Source organism: Malus domestica, chromosome 16, assembly GCF_042453785.1.
Source record: "Malus domestica chromosome 16, GDT2T_hap1".
Lineage (NCBI taxonomy): Eukaryota > Viridiplantae > Streptophyta > Magnoliopsida > Rosales > Rosaceae > Malus > Malus domestica.
Genome location: NC_091676.1, coordinates 21,263,129 through 21,270,042, shown reverse-complemented (window position 1 = coordinate 21,270,042; position 6,914 = coordinate 21,263,129).

Genomic DNA, 6,914 nt, shown 5'->3' with positions numbered 1-6,914 from the left:
GTCACAACACCTTTTGGTTGTAGTTCGATTAATGTACTAGGATTTCATCTGAACAATGCTTGATTTCATGGCCGGGACAGTATCGAGTTTTCCCAAGATCCTTCATCTCAAATTTCGATTTCAAGTGTGCATCAATTTCCTCAAGCTCTGCGGGAGTTCTAATGAGGTTCATGTCATCGACATAAACTGCAACAATTGCAAATCCGGAATGTGACTTCTTTATGAACATGCATGGGCATAATTCATTGTTCACATAACCCTGACTTATCAAATATTCACTTAGACGGTTATACCACATTCGCCTGAATTGTTTCAATTCGTAGAGTGACCTCCTCAACCTAATTGAGAGAGTGTTTCGTAGTCTAGAACTATTTGAACCGGTCAATGTAAGTTCTTTTGGAACTTTTATGTATATTTCCGTATCTAGATCCCCATAGAGATACGCGGTTACCACGTCCATAAGCTGCATGTTCAATTTTTTGAAAACTACCAAACTGATTGGGTAGCGAAACGTTATAACGTCCATTACGGGGGAATACGTCTCCTTGTAATCAATCCAAGACGCTGAGAGAAGCCTTATGCTATGAGGCATGCTTTGTTTCGCACTATTTCATTCTTCTCATTACGCTTCCTCACGAAAACCCAATTGTAGCTAACAGGTTTCACGCATGGTAGTGTAGGAATGATAGGTCCAAACACTTTACGTTTCGCGAGCAAATTGAGTTCAACTTGGATTGCTTGTTTCCAGTTTGACCAATCGGTTCTACGTCGACATTCATCGACAGAACGTGGTTCAATGTCATTGATAAGCATGATGTTAATAGCTACTAAGTACGCAAATACATCGTCGACGATCATCTCATTCCTATTCCAAACCTCATCTAAAATTGCGTAGTGGATCGAAATCTCACCATTCTCGGGAGGCTGGCATGTTTCGTCTGAAGCATCACCATAATCTAAAATAACCTCATACGTTGGAACGGATGAGTAAGCAATGGTCAGATTCAAACTAGGGTCATTAGTTCGTGCCATTTTCCTCTTTTGGGGTTGCGAATCCTTTGAACCAATGGGTCTGCCACACTTCAAGGTCGGAGTAGATGATTGGCTAGTTTTCAATGTACCTTGCCGCATGGAAGGTGCGGCCTTCTCACCTTCAGGGACGGTCCAGCCTTCCTAAGCAGGTTGTTGACGTATCGGGGGACATCTATCCTTGCATGTGCGTTTGCAGCAGGTATATGTGATTTTGTCACATTTGCTAAACCATTAAAAGCATCCAGCATGCTTTGACCAATGCTCTGAAGATCTATAATTCGTCGCACCTCAGTTTTAGACTGGGCAATGTGAGACATAGTGGGAGCATACCATGACAATTCGCGGCGTTCTTCAAGAACATTTGCATGCTTATCTCCCCTTAACAATGGGAAGACTGTCCCATCAAAGAAACAATTTGCAAAACGTGCAGTAAAAAGATCATCTATCAAGAGTTCTAAATAGCGAACAATTGATGGTGAATCATAACCGACATAGATTCCTATTTTTGTCTGATGACTCAGTTTGGTATGTAGTGGCGGCGCTATTGGCACATAAATAGCACCCAAACACCTGTAAATGCAAGACGTCAGGCTCGTATCCAGTGACCAATTGTAACAGTGAATGTGGTTGGGTAACGATGAGCCTCAAGTGGACCAATGTAGCTATGTGCAATATTGCATAGCCCTAGGCAGATATCGGCAGTTTGGTTCTCATAACCGAAGTCCAAGCTATCAATTGAAGGCGCTTTATGAAAGCTTCTACCAGGCTGTTTTAGGTATGAACATAGGGTATAAGATGTTTCACATTAATCCCTACTGACATGCAATAATTGTCAAAAGTCTATGATGTAAACTCTCTAGTGTTATCCAGTCGAATCGACTTAATTGGATAATCAGGGTGGTGATCCCTTAGCTTAATGATTTGTGCTAAGAGTTTAGCAAACGTAGCGTTGCATGTGGACAACAGGTAAACATGTGACCATTGTGTTGATACATCAACCAACACCATAAAGTATCTAAATGGTCCGCATGTTGGTTCAATAGATCTACAAATATACCCTTGAATCCTCTGAAAAAACTTAGGGGGGTCGTGAATGATCTTTGTATGTGAGGGTTGACTATTCAACTTCCCTAAAGAACACATTTTACATGGCGGGAGTCCAACATAGGGAGGTAACCAATGCCCATGAGAAGATTTGAGGATATGGCACATCATGTCACGTCCAAGATATCCCAAACGGTTATGCCAAAGCAACAAAGTGTCCTGGAACTCTGGCATAGGGTCGGCCACATTGTGGGCTTCTATGCCACGAATGGTTGTGATGTACAACCCACTCGGCAGATGTTCCAACTTCTCGTGAATATACGTCTGGCCATATTAGTACGAAGTGATACAAAGAAATTCAAAACCATTATCTTCAGTGGTTTCAATATGATATTGATTATCTCAAATATCTCTAAAACTCAGCAACGTTCTTCCAAAAGATGGAAAATATAGTGCCTCCTTAATGGTTAAGATAATACCATTGGACAACATGATACAGGCATTTTCGTATCCTTCAATCAGGTTGGATGGGCCTGAAGAAGTTGTCAAATGAGCTTTCTTGGGTATTAAGTTAGTAAAATAGTGTCGTTAACGCAAGATGGTGTGCGTGGTTGCAAAATCTGCTAGACAACTAACTTCCCCACTAGACATACCTAGAAATAAATTGATTGAATTGGTCACATGTATAAATATAAGTCCATTCATTCAATTAAGCAATTCGAGAAATAATATCCATAACATAATAATCCATTTTTCGAAATACTTAGAAAAATTGTTCAAAATTAAACCATAAACCTAGAAAAATAGGGGAGAGGGGCCGGCCACTCCTAGGGATAAACACCCTAAAAACATGTCTAATTTATTCGTCCATAGAAGTTGACGCCTCCTGAAAATCTGATATCTCCATTGTTGTAGTAGCATCTTCCAGATGATCCACATGTGCAAAGTTAGACTCACGACATGAATGATACTTGGCAATAGCTTTAGGAGAAGTTCGGCATACGCATAACCAATGATCATTTGATCCATAACAGTAGCACATGTCCAATTCAATAGAAGTAAGCAGAACGAGAGCTTTGTCTTTGTTCTTAAAGTTTGGGGCCTTAGGGGCAAGTGGTGAACACTGCTGGGTCACATTTCCTCCCTTAGGTACAACACTCTATTGACCTTGGGCCCGTGGTTGGGCTTGCCACCCATTGCCACGACCATGATGGTTCTTTTGTTGTTTATGGCTGCTAAAATTGGTCGTATGCGCTTCAGGTGCGGCGTTAGAGCCAATGGGTCGAGCTTGATGATTCTTCATCAAAAACTGGTTTTGATTTTCAATGAGAAGTAGTACAGAGATCAAATCCAAAAACTTGGTGAATTTCTCTGCCCTATATTGTTGCTGCAGGACAATATTGGTGGTATAGAAGGTCGAATAGGTCTTCTCCAAGTGATCTGGTTTGGTTAGTTCCACTTTATAGAATTTCAGCAATGATTGAATTCTACAAACTTCAGAGTTGTATTCATTCATGGACTTAAAGTCTTGGAAGCTAAGATGCTGCCAGTCGTGCCTTGCTTTAGGCAAGTATATGTCTTTCTGGTCATCGAAACGGTCTACCAAAGCAAGCCAGAGGGTGCGTAGGTCCTCCTCAGTGAGGTACTCAGTCTACAGAGAATCATGGATGTGTCTTCAAATGAAGATCATTGCATTAGCCTTTTGAGCTTTGTCAACAGGTTTGTCATCGGTAGGTGCCTCGATGGTGGCTTTAATACCCTTTGTAGTGAGATGGAGTTTCATGTCTTGAACCCACTTCAAATAGTTTCTTCCGTACACTTCTAGAGCGGTGAAATCGAGTTTGTTCAAGTTTGACATGTCCCTAAAACGGAGGGAAAAAACGTGATTAGTCATATGGTAAGCTATAAACATATATCGTATAACATACAGGTTCTATAGACATGTATTGGTTTAATTTTATGCATGAAAACTATAGGTTTCATGTGGTATGTTTTGAATAAAAACTTCAGATTTCAAAGGCACTAAATATGAAACTACAGGTTCAATTTTGTTTTTATGAACAATTAGTTCATAAGGAGAGGTTCCTGCAAGAAACACAGAATGCAATATACGAATTTAAGTGTAATGGGTTTGAGTTTCTTCGGGTACTCAAGTGTGAGAACTTTGTTACTACGAAAGTATGTCAACGATTCAAAGTATAAAAATAAATTATTAAATCGTTAATGTCCAAAAATGATCTTCAGGTCAATAATTTTGGATTCATTATCAGATTAATGGACTGCATGTCACTTTTAATTAATTCAATAGATCGAGACAAAACAGGGTAGATCATGGAAGTAAAATAATGCTAAAATAATAGTGTTGGGTCGAAAATACCATAGCCCAAAAATTGGGCTAGGTGTCGTGTTCAAAAGGCTCGGGTGTGGCTGCAATAGCAGCCCACGAGGTGGCTTCATGCCACAGGCCGAGTATTCAGAGTAAGCCCAGTAGCCAAGGCTGCTGATATTAGGCCAAGGGGGCGCACGGGGACAAACCCAACTGAAGCTGGCTTATGGGCTAGCACATAGAAGGCTCGGTCGAAGCTGGAGCCTTGTCTTTGGGCTGGGGGAAGAAACCCAGCCAACTGGGCTAGTTAATAGGCTACAGGCCGGGGCAAAAACAAAGCCCAACAAGCGTAGAGCCTTGCTAACGAGTTGGGCCGAACTATAGGTGGGCTTGGGGCTACAGGCCTGTCGAAACTAACCCCAGGCCGAAGCCTGGTTGTTGCGTGCAGGAGTAGGAAGCCTAAAGGGCTGCTGCGGTGGTCCATGCAGCTAGGCTTTAGGCCACACCATGTCCAATTATTTCCCTTTTTTTTTCGAAATTTCTAGGGTTTCAAAACCCTAACATGCTTCTAATTTATTTTATATACATTGACTCACAAATTTAACATAGCATTTTAATAGCGTAATGCATGAAACAAATATATATATATATATATATATATATGTGTATATATATATATATATTGACAAATATATGAACATATACAATATATATATCGTAAGGAAAATATAAACATAAAGGGGTTCATGTATCATGGGGAATGTTTTCATGCTTCATGGACTTTTCAAATATCTTCCTTTATTTTAAGTGTACCTGATTGGCAGAAAACAAAGAGAAGCCTTTGAATTTTGTGGAAGATAGCCTCCTTCTACAATCCGTCAATTCCTCATCTTCTAGCAAGAGCGTGCTGATAACATGTTGTAAGCCTATTTGATCGAACTAATCTAGGGGATTAGAGAGAGAGGGGGTCGGGCAATTAGAGAGAAGAGAGAGTGATTTAATTGTGAGGTGTGTTTGAGTCACCCCATTGTGCCTTTATTTATAGTAGTAGGATAGGCAAAAACCTTTCCCTTTAGGATTACAACTCTTAATAGGTAATCAACTCCTAATAGGAATATAAGATACATTCCTATATCTACTAGGATTTACACAATCACATTCCTATTCTAAATATGACTGCAACAAAGGGCACATAGGATAGTATTATTCATACACCCATTTTTAACTCCCACACACCCTTGTTAATTTTTTGCCATTGATCTTCTTCAATTCATTCGATCTGGCGGCCAAAAACTAAGAACAATGTGTAAGAAGAAAAAATAGGTGTATAAATAACTACCAAAGCACATATTATTTGTAGTTTTATTGAGCACTTATCTCAATTAAAACCCAAGATTCTAATGAGTTAAACATGCCACATATGACAAAGATTTTCTATCTTTACCAAAAAAAAAAAAAAAAAAAAAAAAAAGCTTTACCCTATGGGGCCACAATCATTTAATTCAACGGTATGTGATAAAAAAAAGTTAGACACTATTGTTGGAACGACAAGTCTTGTAGCGTGTGTTTGTAACTAAATATGACATATAAATGATTGATTGTATGAAGGTTAAGTAAAGTAAATGATAGGTTTGTTATAACTTCATGCTGATAATGCTCAAAATTGTCGAGTTAACAAATACCAGTGCGGTCAGCCCTTGATGCTTTATGCGCTCAGGATCAACACTTCAAGTAAAAGACAACAAGATATAAGTGGTTCACCTCTAAAAGCTAGGTTACGTAACTGTAGTGCTCGTATATATTGTATATGAGTTACAAGAGGCACTCGGTATTAGTCTAATCTCTCTTCTCTTGTGTCTCCGACCATTTAATTACAAAGGGTACTCGTCCCCCTTTTATAGGCCTTCAAGAAGACCCAAAAGTCCTAGGCTCTCAAGTACCTCACCGCTGAGCATTAATATAAACCAAATGTGTTGACAAGACTTGCTCGCTACTCCTTCGTTCTTTGGTCGACACATGGAGATGAATTGAAATTCGTTCAAAGTTGACTGCATGTTTTCCTGGGCCAACACATACCGAGCGCCTTGTTCAAACATGGGTTTAAGGAAACCCATGCCCAAGCGCTTGGTCTGACAACCTTTATGTCCCTCCATAGGCTGCTGCCCTTGCTGATGGCCAACATGTGGCTTAGAGTTTGTGTCTGGGTAGGCTGTCCTTAGGTCTTTGTGCTATAATGTTGTTAGTTTGCCTATTTGCTTCAAACGGTCGGAAAGTACTTTATGAGAAGGTGTTCGTCTTACTTGCTAATAGTCAAACAAACTATCAAGTGGTTGTGTATAGCGCTCAGAGCTACTTCCTCTAGTTCTATTGGGCTTGTTTATGGGCCCCTTGTCCCAGTCTTTTGTTCCTTCATTGGGCCTTCTGTGGGCCTTTTCAGACTTGTATTATTTTCAAGGATCGAAAGGACCCTGCGTTAACACATGTTAAGGTTAAATTAAGCACACCCTATATC